Consider the following 16,019-nt stretch of genomic DNA (forward strand, 5'->3'; position numbering starts at 1 on the left):
TCAATCCATATAAAGCCTTATCTAACTTACATATGTAATGTGTTGCATATTTGTGTTCATAACCTGGAGGCTGCTTCATGAAAACTTTCTCCTTTAGAACACCATGAAGAAACACGTTATGTACATCTAGCTGGCAAAGACTCCAACCTCTAGAAACTGCAATAGATAGAACTAGTTAGCAGCTTTAACAACAGGGCTAAAGGTATATCATAATCAATACCATATCATTGTTTTAATCCTTTTGCAACAAGCCTGGCCTTGTACCTGTCGATAGTTTCATTTGCCTTGCGTTTTATTTTATACATCCACTTACAATCAATAAAATTTCTTCTGGTGGTACTAAGTGCCAAGTTTGATTTCTAATTAGAACTATATACTCATGATCCATTGCATCTTTCTAAGAATTACGACTCAATGCTTCTTGTAGATTTTGAGGTTCCCAGTTGTGAGTAAACGCCCATATCTAATAGGGCCATCACTACTACAGAAATAATTAGTGGGACACCCCTGTACAGACTCCTATTTAGAGCAGTCTGTGCAAAAGGTATCACAAACGGCTCCAAACTAGATCCATTTGAAAAATGACGAGGAGTCATTCCCACGAAGTAAGATGCTTTAGTACAACGGTTCTTAAATTACAACCGTCAATACTAATAATACAGACAATTCCCAAATGTAATCGTCTATACAAATTACATAGTTCAGATGGTTCCAATACAACCGAGCGTCCCGCTTTGCATCTCTCCACACATTTACATAGTTCAGACAGTTCAATACAATTGAGCGTCCCGCTTTCATCTCTCCACGCATTCACTGTTGTACCTTCTTCAACCGGAGCGTCCCAGAGTCCATAGCGCAATGAGTGAACTCCCATGAAAGCTTATCCTCCCACGAGAACTCCCATGACGCCTCCCAGATCTCGAGCTAGTGCCCCTTAGATCCGGCTCCCTTCCTCCCCATCTCTAGCGAGCTCTCTGATGGGAGGGAGTGAGGCCAGCCCCTAGCTTCCCTAGCTCTCACTACTCCTACCGTACTGTCCCTCTCCTCTCTCTCTCTCTCTCTCTCTCTCTCTCTCTCTCTCTCTCATATGTCCAATCCACGGCGAGCATGGCAGCGAGGAGATCCACGACTAGCATGGTGGCGAGAAGATCCACAACAAGCAAGGTGGTGAGGAGATCCACGAGCACAGTGGCCAGGAGATCCATGGCGAGCTTAGGAACAAGGAGATCCACAACGAGCATGGCGGTGAGAGATCCACGGTGACCTCCATAGCGAGCACGGCGAGGATCTCACCGCCGAGCTCACCGGCTACACCCTGCCCCTCTTCCTCTGCAAATCCGGTGGGAGGGTGCACTGCTCCTCCTCTCCATCTCCTCCATGCGGGGTACAGAAGCAGCGACAGAGGCCATTTCATGCGTAGGCGGGTCCCAGGGCTCGCACATTCTCGGCTAGCTTGTTCTATGAATGTGTTTGCATGTTCTTGGCTAGCTTGTTCTGTGAATGTGTTTGCACGTTCAGTGAGCACGGTGAGGATCTCACTGGCGAGCACGACGGTGACGAGATCACGTACTGCATAGATGTGACCGCTAGCTTTGTCTATGTTTTGAATTACTTGCTTGCTTCTATTCTTAGTGATATATTCTCTTTGGAACTTAACTGTCAAATTCTAGATCATGTGTGATGCCTTCTAATTCTCTGATGTGATTCCACATTCGAGTTGAACTTGGTTGATGAGGATGGTAAATACTGGTTGGTCTGTCATTGAAGCTAGCTTGGGTTTGGAATCTCTGTGGATAGAAGGGTCACAATTTTATTTTTTTGGTTTTTTTTGTCTTAGTACAAACGGTTCTAAACTGGAACCGTCTGTACTGATTATTTGTACGAACGGTTCTAAAATTGAGAACCATCTTTACTAATTATTTGTACAAACGATTACAGTTTAGAACCGTATGTACTAACAATTTGTACAGACAGTTCAAAACCCGTCTATACAAATCTAATCTGTACACACTCTTTTCCACAGACGGTTGGAAAAAATGTATCGCATAGGGTTTCCGAACGATATGTACAAATGTTTTCTCTAGTAGTGCATCCGTATATACCTTAGACTTTTGGATGCCACTTTGAAGTCTTGTTCTCAGTCGTGTCGGTGGCTGAGGCACGTCGATTGGCATAGAGCCATCAGCTGTGCTAGAAGATTCCCCATGGGTGAAGGAGCCGCACAGATCCCGACGGAGACACATCAACTATGGATGGCCACGCGTTAGCAGACGAAGGAAGCACCACTGTAACCGGGCTATGCATGGCAGGTGAAGACGCACCGAGCGGAGACATGGCGAATGCTGACTCCGAGTGGGAACCACCAGCAGCAGGGGATGCGTTAGAGGCTGTCTATGCACGAAAAACCGGAGAGTCCACCTCGGGAGATGGTGCACCGAGTGGACTTTAGCCCCCTGCATAAAATCTTTCATATTCTCTGCATCCGGCTGATTAGTAGCTGCATGTTCACCGATATTCTCAAATATATTAGCATGAGTATTAACCATATGGCTGCCTATTGACTCACCCCTAGTACCGGACGACGAGTTTTGAGGTACCAGAAGAACTTCGGATCTGAGAAGAGTGTCGGAAGTAGGAGGAAGTTTAGATAACGAAAAATGGTCTCATCAAACACAACATCTCTAGAAATATAAACACAACCAACTGAAACATCGAGACACTTAAAAAACCCTTATGCAAGTTGCTATACCCAAGGAATACATTGTTTGGATCGGAATTGAAGTTTGCGAGAGTTGTATGGACCAACATTGGGCCAACACGCACAACCAAAAGTGCGAAATAAAGAATAATTGGGTTTCAAACAACCGCTCTAAAGGAGTATCAAACTGAATGACCTTGCTAGGTGTTCGATTGATTAGGTATGTAGCAGCAAGAAAGGCTTTGTTCCAAAACTTCAAAGGCATAGACGCTCAAGCAAGGAGAAAGAGACCAACCTCTATAATGTGTCGATGTTTGCGTTTAGCTGACCCGTTCTGTTGATGAGAGTGAGGACATGAAACAAGATGAGTGATGCCAATATTTTTGAACAAAGAATTTAACTTATCATATTCATTCCCCTCCCTAGTCCGTCTGCACAGCAATGACTTTTCTATTGAACAATCTATTTACAAGGTGCTTAAACTCATAAAATTTCTAGAAACCCTTAGATTCATATTGAAGCAAATAAATCCAAGTAAATTTGATGTAGTCATCGATAAAGCTAACATAATATTTCTTTCTTCCAAAGGAATCAAGAGTAGGATCCCATACATTGGAGAAAATAAGTTCTAAAGGAACACTTGACACACTAGACGACTTCGGATAGGGTAACTGATGACTCTTAGCTTGCTGATAGGCATCACAGACTCTTTATTGATCTCACTAGAACATGGGAGATTGTTTCCACTAATGGCACGTTGAACAATCGGAAATGAGGGATGACCTAGACAACTATGCCACCTTGCCAGAGAGGGTTTGATGACACTTAACACTTTCCTTCTTGATTTAGTTGGACTGGAGGAGAGAGGGTAGAGACCACCTTCACATTTGCCTTGAAGAAGGATTTTCTTCGTTGCCTGATCCTTGATCAAGAAAAAATCAAGGTGAAATTCTAAGAAAACTCTATTATCAGTGGCAAGACGATGAACAGAAACAAGGTTCTTTGCAGCTTTAGGAACATGAAGAACATTGTTTAGATGCAGATTGTGACTGAGGTATGAAGACCAATATGATTAATATTCATACCCGCACCACTCGCTATTTCAATCTGGTCCTTCCTAGTATACTTGTCATGGATGAGTAACTTGTCAAGCTCGCTGGTGATGTGATCTGTTGCACCTGAATCTGTGTACCAATTTGTATCTACTCTATAGGAGTTTGTGACCACACCTGCACTTCAGCGATAAACTCTTGATTGAAGCGATGCCAACAGTTTGCAGCGGTGTTGTTTTCATGACAAATTTGACATCCGAGGCGATGAGAATTATTACCATAACTGTTGTTTGAGTTAAACTAGCCACCATTGTTGGGATAGTCAGTTCTGTTTCGACCAGAACCACGCCCCTTCCTCCACAACAGCGACTATTGAAGCCACCATGACCTCCTCAAGATGTGCCATTGACCGATGATTGAGAGTTCCCCTGAAGAAGATCCATCCGGGTTTCAAAACTTAGCAATTGAGCATACAATTCACTTACTAAGATTGGCTCCACTCATGCGATGATGGCGGACACGACTGGATTTAAATCAACGTCGAGTCTAGTGAGGATGTACGAGACCATCTCTTCATCATCTAGAGGCTTGCCTTCTGAATCCATCTCATCTCCAAGCGCCTTCATCTTCCCGACGTACTTAGAGATAGACATATTGCCTTTCTGAATTGTCACTATTACTATGTGGGTGTTAACCGATCGCGCACGCATTTGCGAGGAGAACATCTTTTTGATTGCTCTCTAGACTTCACTACTACAAAACAAGCCACAAGTAGCGTCATATCAGTGTCGGTTTTGTAAAAACTGCGACTGAAGATATATCAGTGTCGGTTCTTAATCTCTCGCGTGCGAAAAATGAGTAAGCTGCTAAGAACCGGCATCGAAAAGGATTATTAGTGTCGGTTCGTGGCTAGAACCAGCACTGATAGTACGTGTTTCAGTGCCAGTTCCATCTACAACCGGCACTGATAAGGATTGGACCCAAAATATTTATGGACGGTAGTTTTGGCTCGTCTGGCTCGAGTGCATCACACTTGCGCAGCTCTCATCGATCCCCTCCCTCTCTCCATCTCATCTCTTCTTCCTCTCCTCCATCTCTCTCTCGGTTTTAGCGCGGCCTTATCTCTTTCGGCTCGGAGAGCCCCAGGCCACCTAGCTCACAGAGATGGAGAGAGGGGCGGAGGAGGCGAGAAAGGAGTCAGGGAGAGAGGGGGCCAGAGGGCCCCAGGCCGCCTGTCTCACGGAGATGGAGAGAGGGGCGGAGGAGGTGAGAGAGGAGCTAGGGAGAGAGGGGGGGGCCGAAGGACCCTGGGCTTCTTGGCTCATGGAGATGGAGAGAGGGGCGGAGGAGGTGAGAGAGGAGCCAGGGAGAGAGGGGGGCCAGAGGGACCCGGGCCGCCTGGCTCACGGAGATGGAGAGAGGGCAGAGGAGGCGAGAGAGGAGCCAGGGAGAGAGACCGATCAGAGGGGGACATGCCGAGCTCACTGTTGGCCTGAGGCTGAGCAGCTGCACACACCCGAGCAGCGGCGTCGCGCGTTCGTGGCTGAGTGTGGTCAAGCGGGAGCAGGAGTGACACCAACGACGACCACCAAGGGTTTAGCGGTTTCTTTGGCAGTGGCCTTCGTGCCCCATGGTTTTTATGGCGGCGGCCTTTATGCTCCGCGTTTTGTGTAGGACGGAGCAAGGATCTACGATGGCGGCATCCTCGGCGACGATGAGCTCATCATGTGGGGCTGGCAGCAGGCTCGGCTCAATGCATTGAGCCGGCTTGTATGCCTGGCCTTTTTTCTTTTTTTGTGGAAAACCTCATTAGTGCCAGTTCCAAAAACAGCACTGATGGTCTGCGACCATTAGTGCCACTTATGGAGTGCCGGTTCCAAAAGCAGCACTGATGAGGTTTTGGAACCGACACTGATGAGATGTTTTGGTGTAGTGCTTGTGCGGCTGTCTTCATGGTTACCACTTGTGTGATGACCTCTCAGGAGAGAGAGGACATCAAGTAGCTTAAGACTTGTTGGACCAACGCTATCCATCGCGTGTAGGCAAGATTTGACTGTGGTCTTCTTCTCATCGTCCAAGACATCAAGCTCCTTGGATGGTGCAGCGTCCGTTCCGTCAAGGAGGCCCTCCAGCTGCGCACTATGCATAGCTGGGAGCACCTACGCCTTCCACAATGCATGGTTTGTTCTTCGTAAGCTTCTCTGTAACCGGGTGACCAAGCAGGGACAATATGGCCAGACCGGAGAGGGAAGAGGAAGAGGCTTCGACTGTTTCCATATATGTGTTTTGTAGAGGAGAAGGCTCTGTTACCATGAAAGCTTGACTAAAGATGTCCAAATGGGCCGTACCTACTGGGCCGGCCCGAGGCACGGCACGGCCCGAGTCGAGACGGGCCGGGCCAGCATGGCACGAGGCCACGGGCTGTGCCTGGACCGAGCGCGCGGCACGACGGGCCAGCACGGGCACCGCCCAGCCCAGGCCGGCACGGCCCGGCACGCATATGCCTGGTTATTTTCTATTATATATATATATATATTTAATTTTGTAGCTATTTTTATCTATTTTTTATATTTTATCTATTTTTTATATTTTTATCTATTTTCTATGTATTCTTTTCTATATATTATATATATTTTTTCATTTTCTATATATTTTTTATCTATTTCGGCCCGTCGGGCCGACGGTGCCGCCGGGCCAAAATCATGCCCGGGCCGGCCCGGCACGGCACGGTCGCCGACGGGCCGTGCCGTGGATCGAGGGGGAGGCACGCGGGCTGGCACGGTACAGCCTGTTACAGTAGATGGGCCGTTCGGGCCGTGCCGAGTCGGGCCCATGTCGGGCCGACCCGAATGGCCCATTTGGCCATGTTTGAGCTTGACTGAAGCGTCTTAACCCCCGAGGTGGCCACGATTACGTGTTGATATAGAACCGGCCAAATGCGGCATAGAATACAGAGTTTGGTTTGGTTACAGCAAGTCTGGACGAAATCTAGATACACACGATCATACGTGATTCATCTTTCTATATCTCTAACTAGGCCTGATCTATTTCCATCTAAATCCATCTCCTGCTATATACCGAACCTTGACCAATACATGTTTATATCTAACAACGTCGATTAGCTTGACACATACGCACGAAAGACATCGGATTATGTCCAGTCGACATACGACGATGACATAAATGAAGTGCATCTAAAAAGAGCCCTACTACCTCTTCGTCGACCTCGCCTACCTGTACTCTGTTCGTCTACAATCAAGTATATTATGAAAATGATTAATGAAGTCTGCTAAAATGTTGAATCAAACAAGCAATATGAAATATGTTGAATTAACAAATCTTGTAGCTAGGAAGAAAGTGAAGTCAGTTAGCCCCCACAAAAGGGAAAATTATCTCATAGAGGAAAATGCGTCCACCACTTAACTAACTAGTGAACGTTCACTAGGTAGCAAAACCCTTGATTTATTCGCATATTTCAAGCGTTCTTGTTCCTTCTTGATTAATCTTATTATTGCTGAAAATTGTTTGTCTGATCTGAAAAATGGATAAATGTTTTTGTTATTGCTGTTAAGCCCATTTTGTAAATCTTGCTTTGTGGGACTCGCTTAATAGTTGGCTGAGTAGTCTGTAATAGTTTTAACTTTGTACATTCTCCCCTCACTGTTTTTACATATCACTCCCTTTCTATTTTGTTCTTGTTTAAATTTATAAAATCACAGTAGGGGCCTCCCCTACTATTTCAGGTCAAAAAGAAAAAATGTATATATTGGAATATCATCCATTTTGAGGATGACATGTGGGGCTGAGAACCACATGTCAATGAGGCATTGGATGATATTTTCCATCTTTGTACTGAGCTAGATAAAATTGTGATGTGGCTTGGTATTCAATGACGTGAATGCATCGGTTCGATCTCAATATCATGACAAAGATTTGTACATCCTTTTGTGAAGCACATCTTTTCTTAGAATATATTCCGTTAAGCCAGCAGGTAGCATTACTTGTGCAGTGCGGCAAGCCCTTATGCTAAAGCTATGAACACATGTAAATTATCTTCTTTTTTGTATTTAATAAAGCCTCACGTTTAGTTGTGCTAGCAGGTGTATATCAGACGAGTTAAGAAAAAGATTCCAATGGTTGCTTGCATTCATAATCATCATCATTTTCTTTAACACGTTACTTCAAAACTTTTATAGTATTATAGGGACATTTTCTCCCCATACGGAGTCTCTTAACTTTATTGATCTGATTTGGTGTGAGAATTACAAAGCCTCCAACCCCTTGCATATAAGGAGGATGGTGGGAGGAAACCTAGCTTACAATTTGGAAATGGACTAAAATTAAACTCCTTCCGTTGGATTCCTAATCTCCATAGTCCGACAGAATCTGTTTGTGCAAGTGTCCACACAATATAAATACCCGAATCCGCAACAAAAATAAGCCATGCAACACAAATTGAAGAGAAACTGACGAAAATACCTGGCCACTCGTCTTTTAAAATATCCCGGCCAACGACACTTTCCCTATTCCCCTACCGGTGTGTACCTGAAGCTCGTTAAGCTTCTTTAGTTTGTTTGAAGCTGGCCGGGCTGATGCCATGTGTCTGAAAGAAGTCTTCTAAAACAGAAAAGAGTCATGCATTGGACGAGTACCTAGCTGGTAGTATTTATAGGAGAGGGAGGGGACAGGCTCGGAGATATCCCCGGCAAGGCGCTAAAGTTGAGATCATGGGTTTCTCGGAAGCCGTGGAATGGTGGGAGGAATGGCAGCTGCGCATCCTCGTCCTGGCCAGCCTCTACCTCCAATGCTTCCTCTTCGTCGTCGCCTTCCTGCGAAAGCTTCATATCCCGCCTTGGTCTAGGTTCGTAACCTGGCTGGCCTACCAAGGCTGCGACGCCGTAGCCATATATGCCCTTGCCACCCTCTTCAACCGCCACAGGAAGGAGGAATGGGTGCTCACGCACCCCAGCGCCCACCTGGTCACGCTGTGGGTGCCCATACTCTTGCTGCACCTCGGTGGGCAGCACGGCATAACAGCCTACAGCATAGAGGACAATGAGCTATGGGGACGGCACTTGTTAATTGCGGTGTCTCAGGTTAGTGCAACAGCCATGTTACATGCATGAGTTATGGGTGCAACAGCCATGTTACATGCATGATTTTTACTTAGAAATATTCATGGGGCAAAGGTATTTTGTAGTGCTGCTACTCGTGCGACCCATGGGGCAAAGGTGTTATTTAGCCCAGAACAATTTTAGTATACTGGTCATGGGAAGTAGATACATATCATAACATTTTTATTTCTCTAACACATAGTTTAAGGAGGAGTAGCCAAATGTGTTTTTAGAGACCGCAATTCCTCAACTGGCCAGAGTAAGCATCAAGATTCAATGCTGGGTCTAATATACATTTATATTTATCGTGTATCCATGATATATCATTTTAGATAAATATTGAATTATATTTCTACTAATTGGACGTCGGCCTATGTATGTATGTATGTATGGCAAAATATTTAGTGCTCAAACGCCATTCGGGAAACATATGTACAAATAACACCAAATCAACATAAAAGAATTCACAAAATTTCCAGATGTAGCCTATATATGGTGTGTTGGAATATCCTTTAAAGTTTTAAGTTCAGATCTAGATTATGTTAAAAGAAATTGAAAAAAAGGCATAAGATTGACATGAATAATAAGATTTATGCTTTTCATGTCTCCCTTTTTTAACTTTCATTAGTCAAAAATATCATTTTTTAACTCTCAATATGAAATGATAAGTAGAGTAATTTAAGGAGTGCATCTACAAATATTTTTAAATTTTTTATACTATTTTGGTACACAAACTAAAAGTTTTTGCTTTTGATACTGATTGCTGGCACTTTTAGAAACCTCCATGATAATCTGAAGAGATTAAAAAACTAGAAGTTACTATGTTAACTATAGAAAAACAACTAATGTATAGTTTGTTTATATGAATTTGTAAATCAAGCAGTATAAGTAACATAAAAACAAATATGCAGATTAAGATTGGTAAAGTACATCATCATTATTTGAATACTAAATTAAGATTAAAGAAATTGAATACTACATTAAGTTTAAAGAAGTTAAATACTAAATTAAGATTAAAGAAACTAGGGTACCCATAATTCCAAATACATATACATTTGAAATATTTTTTTTTCTAAAACCATTTTATTGGATATCGGAAGCGCATGTTTCATATAATTTTGGACTTATGGTTGTTTGTTTTTTTATTGCGACTCATTGAGCCCCCAAAGATTAAGTAAATAGAAATGGGTAGATTCTAGGAATAATTTAGCAAGCCCATCTAAAAGTTAGGATGTCAAATAGCCTCAGTTTTCAGAGATTCAGTTTTTGCCTCTAAAAGAAGAAGAAGAAAACCAGCTTTTAGAAAATAATCCACAACGATGTTGTTTAAAACATATGTGCCTTAGTATGTTGTTAAACACAAAAGGCTGAAGGTGTTTATATATATATATATATGCTATTCTATATCATAGGTGTAGCATAATATTATATATCTACTGAGTAAAATTTTAGTAGTAAAATACCATTCAGTAGTTATTATTGAAATTTTGTTTAGTAGATGTAGAATAATATGCTACATCATATATGTAAAATAGCACTACCGTGTGTATATATATATATATATATGTATATATATTACTCTCTTTTGTCCATGTCTCAGATCACCGTAGCCATCTACGTGTTCCGCAAGTCATGGTGGTCAGGTGACGAGAGGTTGCTGCGCGCAGCGATCTTGCTCTTCGTCCCCGGGATCATCAAGTGTCTGGAGAAGCCATGGGTTCTCAAGAACGCTAGCATCACCAGCATCGCGGACTCTTCCGGTCGATGGCTGGAAAATACTCTTGAAGAAGACATGGTGTCCCGGGACATCGACCTCGGCAGTTACGTGGAAGCTGCAACCAAGCCTGTTCAGCAGCACGTCGAACCGCCTCCCAACCCGTCCGGCCACAAAGTGAAACTTGAGCCTTACCATTTCTTCGTCGATCTCAACTACCCGTACTCCGTCCGGCTCAACAACCTACTGTACATGGAAAGGAGATCAGCCAGAGCGCACGACCTGGTTCGCTCCGCTCTCTCCAAGACGTTCGACCGTCTCTACACCAAGCACAAGGTGAGTTCAGTCGGCCGCCTTCTGCGGGCCGCCGTCGTGCTCCTGACGTTCGTGGACATCGGGCTCTTCCAAAAGAGTCACAGAGAGGCGTACGACGGCGCCGACGTCAAGGTCACCTACATCTTGCTGGGCTTCACCGCCGCCATGGAGTTCATCTCGGCCTGCTTCGTCATGGGAGCCCGACTGCCAGTGCCATTACCCGATGACCAGGTTGCCCAGTACAACCTCATCGGGTACCTGGCCCGCAACGACAAGCACCGGAGGTTCCGGAGGCTCGCGCTCCTGTTCGGGTGCAAGGACTACCTCGACCGGCTCTGGTGCACGGCGCCCTGCGAGCCCTCCCGCGGCATCACCATGCGCGTCCACGACCACATAGCCCGCGGGTGGAAGTACGTAAGTGACGCGGCCACCGGAGCCAGAAATGGGCTGGGTCCCGGGCTGACCTAGTTAATACATGTATAAACTCTTTGTAACTTCAATATTTCTACATTTTTTCAAGTGACTTTCCATTGTTTTTCTGGTCCAAGACCAGGTCTGGAGCAAAGGCAGCACGAAACCTGTCTTCGCCACTGCCACCGACCGCTTCCGGTGGTTCAACGACTGCCGAGGGCAGTGGACTCTCCGGCAGGAGCAGTGCGGCGGCAAGGGCAAGACCCTCGACCAGAGCCTGCGGAGGCCGTTCGACGAGAGCGTCCTCCTCTGGCATCTCGCCACGGATTTCTGCTACTTCGACCACGTGGATACAGGCAGCGAAGCCACCGTCCGCAGCAGGGTGATGTCGAACTACATGGTGTACCTGCTGTTCGTCAAGCCGGAGATGCTGATGCCCGGCACCAGGCGCAGACTCTTCAGGGCCACCTACGATAAGCTCAAGAAAATGCTGGGGAATCCGCCGCAGGATGGAGAGGAGCAGACGGAGAAGAAGGCGCCGCTTGGGGGCAAGGAAGAGATCGCGCGGAAGATAATCCAGAAGGTGAAGAGCACTAAGGGTTCGGGTGGTCTCGTTCACGAAGCTTGGGCGCTCGCCCAAGAGCTCATAAGCTTAGGCGACGAGGAGAAGAAGTGGAGGGTGATCGAGGGCGTGTGGGTGGAGATGCTCTGCTTCTCCGCGGGAAGGTGCGGCGGGTACCTGCATGCCAAGAGCCTGGGCAAGGGCGGGGAGTACCTCTCCTACGTCTGGCTCCTCCTGTCCTTCATGGGGATGGAGTCATTGGCAGAGAGGATGCAGAGAACAGAGCTCCCCGCGGAAGGAGACACGGGCGCCGTCGTACGCCTCTCCGAATCGGATACAACGGCGTAACGCCCTCTGACGGGCAAACAATGCGCTGAAACGTGGAGATCGTTTAATTTCCTTCCTGGTTTCCTATTTTCCAGCAAATCATTTGTTTCAGTGTGTTTCTTTCAGGAATGTCTGTTGAGTGCTGCTGCTATTTTCTTGTTCTGACTATCAATAAAAGGTAACGCAATGTCCGTTCGTTTCGTTTCGTTTCTACCCTGTTGTTAACACATTAGCCAAAGGTTCAAACACTATTACTGTAATTGTTCTGCGAGAAATGTGAAGCCACTTGGACAAGCCTCAGACTGTGTGCATTGTACAATGCAGAGACCGAAAATATGCTTTTCATTATCTTCCACAAGCCTGGACACTTAATTAGCTGTGTGTTCATTGGTGTTAACTTTTGTTTTGCGCTTGATTTCTTTACATGAGTGTGATCTCTTAGAAGTATATTCAAGGGTGTCAGTGTAATAATCAATCAGATTCTATATGACATATAGGATCCACATGTCGGTCGTCCACAACATCTTGCTGAAAAAAATGCGAGCACTCATGCCAACAAGCTCGTTAGGATTCACTGTCAGTAAGATATCGAGAAATCCTCACACATAAGTTTTAGCAACTCTGGGACCAAATTGTTTTTAAATAAAGACTCAATCCAAGACAAATCCAAACTGGTTGCCTGCGGAATGATATTTGCGTTGGCAACAAAGGAAATGCCTGAAATTAGCTAGCTCAGTATTGTGGGCAATTGCCACAACGAAACATTATACAATAGTCATATAGAGAATTGCGCATCGAATACCAGTTATCATTTTGTCGGGATTCATACCTAAGACCAATGATTAGTTGTTCAGGGCGTAAAGCTACATTTTGCAAAAAAAAAAATTGCACTAATTTGTACAAGATGTAGGATGACAAAAGGATAGATAGCAGATCATAGTCTCTCCACAAGGGTCAAGTCAACTCTCCTACGGGGGCATCAACGTTGACTTCTGTTAAAACTCATCAAATGTTGGTCGACAGGCCTAGTTGACACCTTCTGGATCATACTCTTCAACCAGGGTGATTTATCATGGTTCCATTGGGATTGCCGCTGGTATTAGGATACGTAGCTGTCTTCAAGGTTTATTAAATGCCTCCCATCAAACAACTCCCTCTGTTCAGAAATGGTAGGTGTATTTTTTTTCTTCTCGGTCTTCAAAGTTATATTTAACTAAGATTTTCTCACAAAATATGGGTCTGTTTGGTAGAGCTCCCTCTGATCCAAATTTCCTAGAGGAAATGATTATGTGGTTAAAAGTGATTCTCTAAAGTAAACTCTATAAAAGAAGTGATTCTGTAAAGAAAGTTAATCAGGCGATATTGGTTTTTTCAGCTCCTAGCATCTAGCTCATTTCAAAGAATCACTCACACGGAATCACTCTAAGGAGTTGAAAATGGCAAACTGTCGTTTGGCAGAGCTCCCACTGATTTCACTCTGAGAGCTCTGCCAAACAGATCATGTATCATTTATAGCTACAAAACATATATAGTGTGAAAGTATTTTAAACTATGAACCTAGTTGTATAATTTTTAGATACTAGACATTCTTATAATTTAATTAAATATTAGTTAAAATACACAAAGTTTAACTTTTTTTTCAAAAGGAATACGTCTACCATTTCTGAACGGAGAAAGTACCTACTTTATTAAAAAATTACAACACAACAATCACGTTAAAACAAGATAAGCAGAAAAAAAAGGTATCACAGATTACCGTGCGTAGGGCGAGTGTAGGTGTGTTTGATTCAGGGGATGAGATGGGATAGCAGGGGCGATCCCTATTTTTTGGTGTTTGGTTCAGGGTCAACATGGATGGGACCATCCCTCCTAGGGAATATTCCCTCAATATGTTGGATGAAGGTATCCCTCCAAAACAGTGGAATGAAGCCATTCACCTTTGCTAATCATGCTCATTAGTAAAATGATTAGTGATATTAGTATGTTGTATTACTAATTAATATATATTACTGTGAGATTAGAGTTTGTAAATGTTAATGTGCTAATTAGTGATAATTAATGAGCTAATTAAAGTATGATTAGGGTTAATTAGCATATTTTATTGTTAATTAGTAATGACTATGGCAAGAGTAACATTAATATGCGTTAGTGCATGTTGATCAGTGTATTATTAATGATTATTATTTAAAATTAAAAAATATAATTAGTTGATGATTCTCATCCCATCCATCCTCGTCCCTCCAATCAAACAAAAAAGAGGCTCATCTCATGAATCCAACTAAACAAAAAAGAGGATCATCTCGTCCCTAAAAACAAGGATGACCCTATCTCATCCCACTTTGCATCCCAACCAAACACACCCTAAGGAGCGATTGGCTCGCTCTGTGCCCACCAGCGGTCGAGCCCCATGCTCGATGCTCTATGTCTCACTGGGGTGTATCCAAAATAAATCTTCAGTCCCACACGCTGTGATTGTGCGAGACTGGAGAAAAGAAATATCAATCTTGTATATAAAAAGCAGATAGGGGAAGAAAAGAGAAATAAGGATGAAAGTGCATCTAGGCCCCTTAGTGGGTTTTGGTGGTTGAATGACAAAACAATTAAGGGACTAATAAGTTTGTTGAGCTTGAATAGATTTTTAGTTGCAAATGACAAAGTCAAGCTCATGTCATATAAAGTATGCAAAAGTAAAAAAATGATGAGCAAAGATTAAAAAGGGCAAAAGAGACAAGGATGCAAGTGCAACTATATGGTTGATCAAGATAATCAAAGGAAAATTGAAAGTGCATAAAGATTGATCAAGATTGCAACACTAAGAAGAAAGGTGATCAAGGGCTTAATATTTCAAGGGCTTAATATTTCAAGGGCTTTGCAAATCAAGAAAGATTTAGTTGAGAGCTTGCTTGGTCACAAAATTGGTAACTTGATCAAGAAAGAAGACAAGTAATTAAAGGCTTAGTTGATCAAGAAGAGTTTATATAGAATCTTGCTTGGTCACAACATAAATATAAAGAAAGATATTGAAATTAAGATTAAGTTGAAGAAATAGAATACATGAGTGCATATTGATGATGAAGAGATATGTGATCAAGAGCAATGATAAATCAAAGGGAATTCCAATGATAGGTTGTTTGGTCACATGGATGATATTCTTAATCAAGAAAGAAGAAAGTTGATCAAGGGCTTAGCAATTCAGGGAAAGTCAATATGGAAGCTTGTTTGATCACAAGATTGATATAAAAACAAATATTCAAGCAAGGATCATGTTATTGAATGAATGCATATTGTTGATGTGGGGCTATGTGTGACTCGATATGGCAAGATGGTGAAGTGGTAGCAGATAGCTTGGCTATGAAGGACCATGTGAGTGGAGAAGGGCAAGCAAAGAGCTTGGCATCGAGGGACCCATGCAATGGAGAAGGAGCAAATATTGGCTTAACACTAAGGGACCAATCAAGGCCATAAACAGTTATATGTTGTCAAGCATCAAATCATTGTTGAATCATAAGGTTTAAAGTGGCTTGAGGATATCAAGTTGATTATTGGCCATATGTGTTTAAGAATCCTAAGTCACAAGCTCAAGGAAGATGTGCTCAATAAGAAGAGACAAGAAAATGTTGCACCCACATGAAGTGAAATTGAAAAGAAGTGGCAAGTTGAAGTTGACCAAGATCAAGAGGTTGAAATAGATTTCATATTTGACTTTGAGTATAGGTATGCCGCTCTATCAAGAGGGATGCGACATAAAATGATTTGACAAGTCTCAGTGCTCAAACTAACCAAACCCAAGTGCTAACTTGAGAGAAACACATGTCACAACACTTGG

General features: G+C 43.6%; 1 non-coding gene across 1 annotated transcript; it reads right to left on the reverse strand.

The window, feature by feature from the left end:
• Positions 1-4,198: 4,198 nt before the first annotated feature.
• LOC133887569 (small nucleolar RNA Z247) lies at positions 4,199-4,337 on the reverse strand. Its single transcript, XR_009903606.1, has one exon. It is a non-coding gene; the product is annotated as a small nucleolar RNA Z247 (small nucleolar RNA).
• Positions 4,338-16,019: the final 11,682 nt, after the last annotated feature.

Source organism: Phragmites australis, chromosome 12 (genome assembly GCF_958298935.1).
Source record: "Phragmites australis chromosome 12, lpPhrAust1.1, whole genome shotgun sequence".
Classification (NCBI taxonomy): domain Eukaryota; kingdom Viridiplantae; phylum Streptophyta; class Magnoliopsida; order Poales; family Poaceae; genus Phragmites; species Phragmites australis.